This window comes from Heterocephalus glaber, unplaced genomic scaffold (assembly GCF_053883595.1).
Source record: "Heterocephalus glaber isolate CG9 unplaced genomic scaffold, H.glaber_assembly_v1.0 deba00000937, whole genome shotgun sequence".
Lineage (NCBI taxonomy): Eukaryota > Metazoa > Chordata > Mammalia > Rodentia > Bathyergidae > Heterocephalus > Heterocephalus glaber.
In genome coordinates, this window is record NW_028258173.1 from 6,385,344 (window position 1) to 6,398,342 (window position 12,999).

The 12,999-nt window shown below is 42.0% G+C and overlaps 1 protein-coding gene across 15 annotated transcripts in view; it reads right to left on the minus strand.

The window, feature by feature from the left end:
* The window catches only part of Llgl2 (LLGL scribble cell polarity complex component 2), a 123,844-nt gene that overhangs the window by 50,491 nt on the left and 60,354 nt on the right, over positions 1-12,999 (minus strand). For 14 of the 15 annotated variants that reach the window (XM_021241094.2, XM_021241095.2, XM_087208472.1 and 11 more), the window contains 4 exons: positions 12,744-12,866; positions 9,835-9,932; positions 5,782-5,931; positions 1,790-1,991 (listed from right to left, as the gene is read on the minus strand). The gene's annotated coding sequence lies outside the window, so the exon portion shown is untranslated. Of the gene's footprint in view, positions 1-1,789; positions 1,996-5,781; positions 5,932-9,834; positions 9,933-12,743; positions 12,867-12,999 lie in introns of all 15 variants that reach the window. The other variant, XM_087208469.1, reaches the window with a different exon arrangement.

Below are 12,999 nucleotides of genomic sequence, written 5' to 3' on the forward strand. Positions count from 1 at the left end.
TCTTGCCTAGCACGTGAGAGAACCTGGTCTTGATCTCACTGGAAAAATATTTTAATTTATGTTTTTAAAATCCTACGAAATAGCCGACCCTTCTGAAGCAAGGTCATTAGAATTTGGAGGCGGCGTTGTGCACTAACAAGTCCCCAGGAGATTACTAATGTTCACCATGGGACCTAGGTCCCTGAGGAACATGCCTCTGTCTCAGCTCCTGTGAGATACTTTGATTTCCTGTGCTCATGGAACCTGCATGGCTACAACTCAATGACCCAGCACCTCCAAACAGAAGAAGCCATTCAGTTTCTGTCCTTCTGCTGGGCACTGAGACCCATCTGCAATCAGCTGTGGCAGAAAGGAACACAGGGAGAGAATCCTTCACAAGTGCCAGTGATACGGAAAAACAGAATGAAAAAAAAACTTGGATAGGAACTCTTCTGAGTCCCCTTCTTGTTATAATATTACTATTAATGTTTGGTCCTTGTGTCATCCAATGGATTTCAAAATTTATACGGTAGCGCAGTGCTGCAGCTCAAGACTACCAAATGCTAGTGTTAAAAAATATAGATAAACTGGATAGAACTTGTAATGGGTAGAAGAATTATCCCGAAGTAAACAGAGGGAGGAATGATATGGAAAAGTTTTAGATAACTTAATAGATTGCATATTAAGGTAGTTGTAGAAGCAAAATAAGTAATGTGTTCTTTTAAGATTTGCTTTTCCTGTAACTCCTTGTTTAAGGTGAGGATTATCTGATTTTAACCAGTAATTTCATTAACCTAACAAAATTACCATGCCAGGGTGAATTTACAATGTATATGTGCCTATCTTGTGTCTGTGACTTGTAAATAGGAACTGGAATTGTATTTACATATCAAAGACCACTAGGGATGAGATAATGGCTAAAAAGGATATAAAAAGGGAAATGCTGAACAAAGGGGGCGATATTGACCAGACTGGTTTCTGGCGTTCCCATCTGCTTGCGAGAAGAAATTTTATTATTTTATCCGAATTCTGTGTCTCTGTGTATTTCTTTCCGAGATTTCCATAACACCAGGACAAGACACAGGCTCCTGCTTCTGTGATCACAGCCAACCCACTCAGTGGCACTCCCTGGGTTCTCCAGGCCCAGATTACCAGCCAAGGGGAAGTGATGCTTCCATTGGCCCAGGCACAGAGAGGGGATGAATGGCCACTCTCAACTTCTAGGTGCTGGAGTGATGCCTACCATTCCAGCAGCCCCCACAAGGGATTTAATAGGAATGCCAGAAAAACATTCTGTAGGGTCAGACACAGGGGACCACATACCGGAAATGCCTCTGAGCTAAGAGTGGGGGAGGGATCTCTACTCCTCTGCACCATACCCCACCTGAGGCCTTGCACACACCAGTCAAGCTGCTCTATCTCTAAGTGCCCAGATCTGAGGCAGCTCCTGGACTTTGGCTGTAGAAGGAGAAGCTGCTGGGGCTGGTAGGGCTCTGTGTTAAGTTCTCAGGGTGAGTGGGAGCCTGGTCAAGGAAGAAAGAGCCCAGCACTGGGGTGAAGTGTTGTCACGGGGCCAGCAGAACAGAAAGGACATGGAGATCTCATTGTTAATAAGACTGGAGAGGTGGGAGGAACTGAAGCAGCAAGCCTCGAGGATAGTTTACCAAAGGCTTAGGGATTGGTGTCATGAGATTGAAGTCTATCTGATGAGCTAGGAATTTGGGGATCAAGTCTGTGAGGACAAGATTCACACAAAAGCCGTACTCTAAAACCCCACACTGCTGCTGAGTGAGGAACCAAGTGACTCTACCTTAGTGGCACTGTGACTTCCATTGGCTGCAGGAGCTGTAGGGAGGATGCCAGGAGAACTACAGGAGTCGGGAAGCGGAGTGTGTTAGGTGTCAGTGGCCTTTGAGGATCTGGCTTTGAACATCACTCAGGAGGAGTGGTCTTTGCTTGATCCTTTCAAGAAGAATCTCTACAGAAAAGTGATGCTGGAAACCCTCAAGAGTCTGGCTTGGAGAGAAAACAAATAGAAAAACAAGAATATGGAAGATTAATGCAAACATTTTGGGTGAAATGTAAGCAGCCATATGGAAGAGATGCTCTGTAAAATCAAAGGACAGTGATACTTTGGTTGTCGAACTCAATTCATTCCAAATTCATGTTTGAACACTGAAAAGTTTAAAAACCGAAAATGTTTTCCCCATAAGAAATAATGGAAAACCAAATAATTGGTTCTGAGGCCTCAAAATTACATGCATACACATTCATTTTTTCTAGTACTTCATTAAATTTCACAATGATTTCTCTTTGATTCTATAGTGAGTCTTGCAGTTTTCCTCTTAGCTTTACTGCTGGTATCACTAACTTTCTTTGTAGCCATGATTATGATATTTTACACAAATAAAATCACAAAAAAGCACAATGACTAAATTAACATACTAACACAAGCACTGTATGTTGTCTGGCCAAGAACGGCACTCATACTGAAGTGTCACCCCTCTGGAGCCAGATGTGACACACGACCCATTCTCAGCCTATATGCGTTTTTTAAAGTCAGATTTTTGGTTTGACTATTGAGCATAGTTACGAACACTGACCAGGTGTTTTTCAAGCTTTGCTGTTCAAGAAGTGGAAAATAGGGCCAGGGATTTAGCTCAGTGGTTTTGCTGCCTGCTGCGCAACCGCAGGGACCCAAGTTCAATCCCCGGTACAAAATAAAATAAAATAAAATAAAGAAGTGGAAAGTACAAGTCTGGAACCATTTGACAACTGAGGTATCACTGTAGGTGGTCAGCACAGTAAATCCTATGTCTGGATCCCAGATCTCAATCTGTGCAAAAAAAAAAATCTTGAAGTAAAACCATGTGAATGCAGTATGTGTGAGAAAGTTTTCATGTGTCAGTCATCCCTCAACAGGCACAATATATTGCACTTGACCGATACCATGTGAGTGTGAGGAGCATTCAGAGAAGCTATATAAATGTAAAGAAAGTGGTGAAACATTGATTTCTCTCACAAGTGTTCAAAGGCACACATGTAAACCAAATCAGATCATAAATGACCTCCTAAATGTAAGGTATGTTTGAAAGCCCTTTCTTTTCCCAGTTCATTTCAAGTCTGTCAACAAACTCAAATGGGAGAAAAACTTTATCATGGCAAGGATTTTGCAAAGGCCATTGTTTGTCCTAGTTCATTTCAAGGACATGGAAAAATACATCCTGTAGCAAAAAAATGTCTATATTATACAGTATGCCTAAGCTTTCATCATTCCCAGGATCCTTGAATGTCATAAATGTTTTGCCTCCAGGAAAAACCTATGGATATAAACATTGTGGTAGTTGTTCCAGTTACCTTCAAGTATCTGAAAAAATAAGGGGAAAAAGTTGCATGAATTCAGACAATGCGGTAAAGCCTTCATTTCTTCCTATTCCATTCAAAATAAATCCTACTGGGGGAAAAACCACATAAATGTAAACTCTGGAAATCCTTCAGTTCCAGTTCCCTTCAACATCATGAAAGAATTCACACTGGCATACAACACTATGAATATAAACAATGTGGTAAAATCTTCAATATTCCTATTCCTTTAAAATCTAGAAAATGACTCATACTGGAAGGAAAGATAAACCCTATTAATATAAAAAAATTTGGTAAACCCTTCATTCCAGTTTTCTTCAAAGACATGAAAGGATTCATAGTGAGGAACAAATGTATGAATGTGAATACTGTGCTAAGTCCTTCAGTTGTTTCACTTTCCTTTAATACATAAAAGCACACACACTGGAGACAAACTTTATGAATGTGAACAATGTATTAAAGTCTACATTTATCCTTTTTCATTCAAAGACATTAAAGAACTTGTACTGGGGCAAACAATGTACATACTCTAGTGTCATAAAGACTCCAGTCATTCAGATCCCTTCAAGTACACAAAGGAATTCATACAGGAGAAAAATTCTATGAAAGTAAACAATGTTCACTTTTCATTTATCCCAATTCTTTTCAAAGACATGAAAGAACCCATACTGGAGAAAACCTCTATGAATGAGAACTACGTAGTAAAGTTCTTGGTTGTTCTACCTACCTTCCATTACATGACATTATTCATAATGGTGGAAAATCCTATGAATGTCAACAATATGGTAAAGCCTTCATAGTGTCCTATTTCTTTAAAATGTATGAAATAACTCATATTAGAGAGAAAAACCCTGTAAGTGTAAGAAATCTAGAAAAAGCCTTCGTTCATCTGTGTTTCCTTTAAAGACAGGAAAGAATTCATACTGGGGAAAACATGAAAGTAAACAGTGTCATTGCTCCTCCCTTTATTCAGTGTCCTTAAATTCATGAAAGAACTCATAGCGGAGGAAAAAAACTAATGCCTTGTGAATATGAGAAATGCATTATGACCTTTAGTTGACCCAGTTCTGTTGGAGGACATGAAAAAAACTCACTGTGGAGAAAAATCTATGAACATATAGAATGTGACAATACATTAATTCCTTTCTTGGATATTCATTCAAGCCAAGATGATGCATACTATTGATAAACCACAAAAATAAAAAAACAGGGCTGGGGATTTAGCTCAGTGGTTTCAGTGCCTGCTGCACAAGTCGAAGGACCCGAGTTAGATCCCCGGTACCAAAAAAAAAAAAAAAACAAAGACACTGACTTGAAACCCAGCTATTTGGATAGAAGAGGAAAATATTTTAACAATGAGTTCTCAAGTGAGAACTCCTGTTTAAGAGAAAGCAAGCCTATAAATGTAATATTGAAATTGACAGAAATTATATAATGCTCAAAATTTCATAACATGAATGAAATGTTATATAAATTACAAACATTTATCAGTGACACATATTAAAGGAAGGTCTCTTGGCTATGAATTTCCATTTCCACTGCAGGAAAACACAGAGGTGAGAACTCTGTAGGAATAGCTGTGTTAGTTCTCAATGAGCAATGGGGGTACAATCTGTGAAATGTATTGTTAAGGCAATTTTATTATTGTGTGAAGATCATAATTGTGTTTACACGACACTGAACAGTGTCACCTACTACAGACCTGGCTATAGAATACAGCCCAGAGGTGGGAGGCTATTTGTATCACTGAAAGCTCTAAAAGGTTCACCATCACTGGTAAGCCTATTGTTTCTGGGTTGTACACCTGTGTAGTGTGTTATTGCACTAAATACTGCAGGCAGTGGTAGCACAGTGCTATGTATGGGTGTATATAAAACCGCAAATGCATAGAAAAGGTATGGTAAGCATAGGGTACAAAATATAGAAAAGGGTGCACCTGTGATGGGCACCTACCACGAATGGAACTTGAAGGACTAGATGATGTTCTGAGTGAATCTCAGTGATTTGGGAGTGAAAGTGAAGGCTTAGGAATGTGAAAGCCTAGCATGCCACATGCAATCGACTGTAAATTTTGTACACATTGTAGAATTAAGTTATAATAAATTCACAAGTGCCTTTTCTAGCCACAAAATAACCTTTACCTATTGTAATTTTTTAATTTATAGTTTTCAATTTCCAAGACTCTTGACTCCTTTGTAATAACATCATAAAACCACCATGTTGGAGAGCTACATAAAAATATTTTCATTATAATCTTCTATAATCTTTTTTCCATTTTTTAACCTTAATCTTATTTTATTTAAAACTAAGACAACAAGGGCTGGGGATTTAGCTCAGTGGTTCCACTGCCTGCCTCACAAGCGCAAGGACCCAGGTTCGATCCCTGGTACCAAAAAAAACAAAAATGAAGACAACAAAAACAGAGTAAGTTAGCCTTACGTATGGCCAGGTTCATCACTATCACTGGTTTCCACCTCTATCGGTCCCACTGGAAAGTCTTCAGAGGCAGGAACACACATAGAAGAGACCATTTCTGGATTATCTTCACACATGTTATGTAGTCCTCTTCTCTTACGGGAAGAATTTCTTCTAGGGAGGAATAAGATGTTTATTTAACTTTCTCTGCTAATAAAAAGTAAGTATCAATTTTTAAGTATGAAAAAATAGGAATGAGCTGGGCCTGGTGGTGCCTGCCTGTAAGCCCAGCACTCAGGAGGCTGAGGCAGGAGGATCACCACGAGTTTGAGGCCAGCCAAGGGTACATAGTGAGTTTGAAGCCAGCCTCAACTACATAGTGAGACCCTGTCTCAAAATTTAAAAAAATAAATAAAAAGAAGATACATAAAAGCCTCAGGAGCAGGCTGAGGTCACAGTTATCCAGAAGAGGGGGAGATCGACGGGGTGGGGTGTTCATTGAAAGGAAGGAGACAGAGGTATGATGTCTGTGATGAGAGCATGTCGGGAGCTCACGGGACTGTGGGCAACTGGGATAAGAACTGTGAGCCTGAAGGGCGAAACCCGAACGGTGGCTCTCGGGAGGCTTGTGCGGAGCATTAGGGTTACCAGAGGGGTTGGGTGAAGATGGGGTAAGAAGAGGCAAAGGGTTGTGGCCCAGACCGGGGTTGCAACAGGCTGGAGGGGTCCCAGTGGGCTGTATTTCCTCAAGGCCAGTGCGGAGTGGATGGGGTCAGGGCTGAGGCCAGGTCACAGAGGGAGAAGATGGAGGACCGAGCAGCAGGCCCGATGGTCTCAAGGCAACCAGAGTCTGGGATCACTGCGAGGCCGGCAGGCCCACCGTTCGTGTGGGCCCCTCTGCCCCTGCCCTGTTCCTCACCAAAGGTGGTCCAGGAGCCGAACAGAGTGGTTCAGGCCACTCAACCCCTTCAGCCTCAGGTGACTCCGCCCGCTTCCAGCGGCTAAAAACTATTAACAGCTCTGGGGTGACTGAGGTCTTCACTCAGGCTCTGGAGTTCCGGTCCCGCCCCCGAACCGTAGAGCCAACCGCGGGCCCCACAGGAGCCGTGGGAGGGACCAGCCGCTCCCAGAAGCCTTGAGGGCCCAGGCGCCTGAGCCTAGGTACAGTGCTAGTGACACTACTAGCTACTCCAAGACACTAGCCAGGCTCCGCACGCAAGCCACCCCCCACCCCGCACCCCCACCTCATTGCGCTGGCTGGACGCTTCTATACTGTCTGCCGCTGGCAGTTACACATCAGACCAAATCCTGGCTTTTCGCCTCCCTCAGTTCATGACTGTCTGGTTATGAGTGGCAGCAATTCCACCTGCCAGATCTTTGCCTTCTGAGGACATCAGCGTAGCCTCGTGAGCAAAGCTTGGACCCAAGCTGGAGCCTCTCCCCTGACCTTCAGGAGCCAGGAAAACACACACCTGTTTTCACTACACCTTATACAATGATATATGCACACCCACGTTTATGGCTGCACAGTTTGTAATAGCTATATCTTAGAAACAGCCTAAATGCTCATCAACAGATGAATGGATAAGGAAGATTTTTTTATACAATGGAGTACTATTCAGCCATAAAGAAGGATAAACTTCCAACATTTTTAGGTAAATGGATGCATCTTAAAACCATACTCTTAAGTGAAATAAATAGGACACACCTGTTTAAATTTCACATTGTGGCTGGGGTTTAGCTCAGTGGCGCTGTGCCTGCCTCCCAAGCACAAGGTCCTGAGTTTGATCCCCAGTACAAAAAAAAAGAAAAATTCACATTGTTTCTCTGATGTGAGAAACCAAAATTGCAAATAAGTACTGAAATATATAATAGACATTGGGAAGTAGGAAGAAAATGGTGAAATGGGAAGGAGAACAAGGGAGGGGGAAGGGAGAAACAAAGGAAGGGAAAAGAAAAAATATACATATAAAGAAAAAATGGAAACTAGCTTTTGTAAATAAGGAGAGAAAGAGAGGTTGAAGGGAGGGGAGGCAATTGGAGAAAAAAGAAGACACAAGATATATTATGTACAGGTACAGATCCTCTGATAAATGTGATCATTATGTATATCTAAAATGTACCAATAAAAATAATTTTTAAATATGTATAAAATATCAACTTTATACATTTCGTTCAATGAAGTTTGTGATCTTAGAAATGGGAACTAAGGAATGCTGACAGGAATTTGGAACCAAAATTCTTCAAATGAATAAAAGTAAGACATTATCTGGGCTCAAAGTGAGTTCAAACCTGTGCTGGAGTCCACTGGACAAGCAGATGTTTCATATGAGAAGCAAGGGGCAATTTTCTACTCTCTAAGAACCAAAACGCCACCAGCTTCAATGAGCAAAGCTTCAGAGAAAGCACTGCAACCTTGCGTTGGCAGAAACTGGCCCACGTACCTTACAGACAATACAGCTGTCCTCAAAGCAAACTAGAGCCATAACGTTTTGCATCTAAGGAGTGTGGGATTAATACAAGGGATACCATAGCACGTTATGAAGAAGTAAACAACCTATTTACTTTGTTCTTAAAAGTTATTACTGAGAGTTAATGGAAATTCCAGGCAGTGACCACAAAAGTCAGACTTTCGCTGGAAGGCTGCCCATGCTGCAAGGCTGAGACCAGTAAGAACCACTGTCACAAGCAAATCAGGGTCTCTGATAACTCAGCTAGGATTTCTCAGTGTCTAAGCCTCCAGGGCTGTGCAGCACGAGGGCAATTCTGTTCAGGGACTCTGCTCATCCTCAAGTTTCCCTTGAGCACAGCCTGTAACATTCACCTCACTGTGAAACTCAGCAGAGAGCACTGCTATTCAATAGTATGACTATTTCCAAGGCTCACACGAAAGCAGCTGATTCTTAGGAGTCCTGTTCATCCAAAGTGTCAGTGCCATGAATGAAAACAAAGACTGAATTGTTAAAAAATAAAGACTCTTTTTTCTCCACATCCTCAGCAACATTTTTAATTCATTCATTCATTCATTTTTTAAAAGACAGGGTCTCACTGTACAGTTCAGGCTGGTCTTGAACTCACCATGTAGTCCAGGCTGGCTTCGAAATTATAGCAATCCTTCCTGCCTCAGCCTCCCAAGTGCTGAGATTACAGGCATGTGCTACCACACCTAAGACTGAATTCTTTTTTTTTTTCAGTACTGGGGATGGAACTCAGGACCTTGTGCTTACAAAGCAGGTGCAGTGTCACTGAGCTAAATCCCTGGCCCAAGACTGAATTCCTGATTCAGCAGTTTATCTATTTATTTCAAGAGAAAATGATAATAATACTTATACCTTGCTTACCACGTAACGATAGTTCTGAGCTTTTACATTCATTATCTCAATTACCCTGACAATATCCTCCATAAATTAGGTAGAACAATAACCCTATATTGCAGATAGAGACTGCAGGATAAAGACACTAATTATCTACAAATGTCTCAGGCAATAAAACTTACAATTGCATTAAAAAACCTAAGAGACAGAGTTAACACGCAATCCTAGGTGTCCAAAGCTTATAATCACTATTCTGCATGATGCGAAAGAGAAAGGATTTGGGTCGAACTCTTTCTGTGCCAGCGTGACAAGTTATTCTATATGTGTACACTGGGAACAATACTATTTATTGCCATTACTCCCACAAATGTCACAAAGAACAAATCTGAGATCACTGCTAGGAAAACATTTAGTGAATATGAGCTGGGCATGGTTGTGCACACCTGCAATCCCAGCATTCAGGAAGCTGAGACAGGAGGATTGCTGCAAGCTCCAGGCCAGCCTAAGCTACACAGCCAGACCCTGCCTCAAAAAAAAAAAAAAAAAAAAAAAAAAGTGAATATGGAGTGGTTAAGATGGCCATGATTTCATCCAATTAACTTTTGTTAAAAATGAGTTCATTTGTGCTGGAGATGTGGCTCAATGGTAGAGCACCTACCTAGCACAAGTGTAGCCCACAATTCAATCCTCTGCAGAACCACCAAAAACTATGAGTTAATTTGCCCTTTGAACTTGACATACTTTCAGGACAATCAGGACTCACCTAAACCACAACTGACAGTTTCTGGAGTACATCTGACAAAACCATCCAAAGAGCAGGCTTCTGGGCCATCTTCCTTTTCATGAGGAATGACAACAGTCCTACACCCAAGCAAAACAAATGGATTTAAAATATCTATGTGAAGGAGACTGTTGTTTAAAAATAACAATACTTGCTGGGTGTGGTGGTGCATGCCTGTAATCCCAGCACTCAGGAGGCTGAAGCAGGAGGATCACCGTGAGTGAGTTCAAGGCCAGCCTGAACTACATAGCAAGACCCTGTCTCAAAACATCAAACAACAACAACAACAAAACCCCACAAAACAATAGTAAAAAACAATCCTTGTGTGATTCTTACATCATTGTCCTAGAGATTAGAGGCAGGCATGGCCCGCGGGTTTGGTTGAATGGTCTGAGGTAAATATATCCTGGTCGGGCTATGTTCACTGATCTAGTGTGGAAGTTTCTGATGTACTTGGCACAAGTCTCACATCACCCACAGATGTGTCATATAGACAAATGGAAGCTACACTCCTGTTGCCCCCAGCCTATGCATCAGGGTGCAATCACATACTGAGAAAGTCTGGAGATGGTGCAGATGATCTGGCCCCTACCTGCACATCAGCCACAGGAGCCTCCCCTACCCTACTAACAGCCCTGCCTCAGACTTATACCCCATAGCCTAAAGGCCATGGATTATACAAAAACTCAGGATTAATCAACATACCCTTTCTAGGTATCTCTAGTTGAATCTATTCCTGCTTAAGCTCTTACATGAGTCAAAAAAGGAATGTATGTTTACAAAAGAGCATGAAGCTGTCTTTGTTTTTGTGGTACTAGGTATTGAACCCAAGGCTTCTGCACTAAGCTACACCTGTAGCCCATTTTTTATTTTTACTTTGTTTTATTGGTACCAGGGATCGAACTCGGGTCCTTGTGCTTATGAGGCAGGCAGAGGAACCACTGAGGTAAATCCCCGCCCCTTATTTTTACTTTGGAGACGAGTTCTCCCTATGTCACTACATTGTCTAGGGTGGGTTCAAAGTCGAGATCCTCCTGTCACACCCTCCTCATGTGCTGGGATTACAAGTGTGGGGCACTGGGCCTGGATTATGGAGCCCATTAGATAATGACTTGCTGAGATAACTGAAAACTACAAGAGCTCTGTATTTGAAGTTCTTGGTTTTTGGAAGTGGGGATCAAACTCAGGGCCTTGTGCTTGGGAGGAAAGTGGAGGCACCACTTGAAGTTCTATATTTATATAAAGCAATTTCTCTTTTTTGCTCTTTGCCATTGTTGTTTTCTTCTTTTTGTTTTCTTTTTTTGTACTAGGGTTTGAGCATAGGCCTTTGCATGAATTACATCCCCAGCAGTTTTATTTTTTATTTGAGAACGAGTCTTGCTACATTGCCCAGGCTGATCCTCCTGCCTCAGATTCCCAGAGTTATTGGGATGCCGCCACCATTCCCAGCAATAAAGCAAGTTCTTTTTTTTTATATATATTAAAGCAAGTTCTTAACCAAAAAACTGGAGAAACATGCCAGGTATGGTGGTGCACACCTATCATTCTAGCACTCAGGGGCTGAGCCAGGAGGATCACCTTGAGTTTGAGGCAATCCTAGAATACATAGTGAGTTTGAGGTCAGGCTGCACTATACAAGGAGACCTTGTCTCAAAGGAGAAATATTATTTCCTTCCTTGAGGTTTTTTTTTTTTCGTACCGGGGATCTAACTCAGGACCTTGTGCTTTCGACGCATTTCCTACCTCATTCTAGGCTTTTTCGTTGGAAATTGATTCTTAAATTTTACACTTAAAGTTTCTGTCAGATATTGCAGAAAATGAAAGCCTGTATTATAAGGCACAAAAATTCTGCCCAGAATTTAAAAGCTTAGCATGGGCAAGGCCTCATAGGTAGATGAAAAGTGAATTTTAGAAAGAAAAAAGAAATCAAGATCTTCTCCTGTCCCCTCCTCCCCCTTCTATTAAGAATGCACCTTCCTCCAGCTCTCCAAAGACTCCTCTGCAGTGGCAGCTCCAGGATTCCAGCACTCATGGGGCTGCAGCACCACCTCCAATGCACACAAGAAATTCAGGCTTCGCTTCTCAAGTGGTGCTGAAAGATCTTCATTTTCCCTTCCTTCAAGGACACAAAGCTCCTGAAGTTGTCAGGATTTTGAATTAAAAGTCCTTCTTGGGGCCGAGGATTTAGCTCAGTGGTTCTGTCGCCTGGCTCGAAAGAGGAAGGTCCCTAGTTCCATCCCCAGTACCAAAAAAACAAAAAACAAAAAGTCCTTCTTAGGATGTGTTTTAGTTTTTGGTTCTTTGGGACAGGGTCTTGCTATGTTGCTCAGGCTGTTCTCAAACTCACAACGTAGCCCAGGTGGCCTTGAGCTCGCTATCCACCTGTCTTAGCCTCCGGACTGCTGGGATTACAGGCATGAGTCATCACACCTGGCTTCAATTATACTTTTTTCAGTGCTGGGGATTGAACCCAGGCCTCAGACATGATAGGCAATCACTCTCGCATAGAGTTCCATCACCAGCTGCCCTAGGATTTCAATGTACAGAAATAAAAGCTAAACTCTAATAATTCTAGCAAGTAGTTGAGGCATTGTCTAGCTTCAAAGTCAAGTAAGATGTGCAAATTAATCACTGGATTCATTATTATGGATTAATCACTCCTTATTACATACCACACAGACAATGCAGAAAATTAAGGACACCAACATCCGCATGATGGCCACGCAGCATTATTAACTCTATGTGGGCCAATTCAGATACAGCCCCTCACCCCCAACAGCAGGTGGCCTCTCACATGTCCTCCCCAAAACCCAGTTCATCTTCTGTCTAAAGTCTAGAATTACAGTGTTGAAGGAGAGTATGATTAGTCAAGGAAAATCTACAGGGTTTACCTCGATTACCCTTTTGGACCATCCATTGCAACCAAAGCAGTAATTTGCCAGTGGTTGGGATCGTGAGCTGTTCACGGCAAGGGTCTGATGTTGAGCCACCTTATGTCTGGTCCCAAGACAAACCTAAAGACACAAGAGATAGACCCACCAGTATCACCACCTGCCAGAGATTTTAGTTTGGATACCTCTGGGACTCATCAATACTCCTCCATACAGGGGCTGTGAAGATTAAATGGCCTAGAAAGAGCCTTTCAAG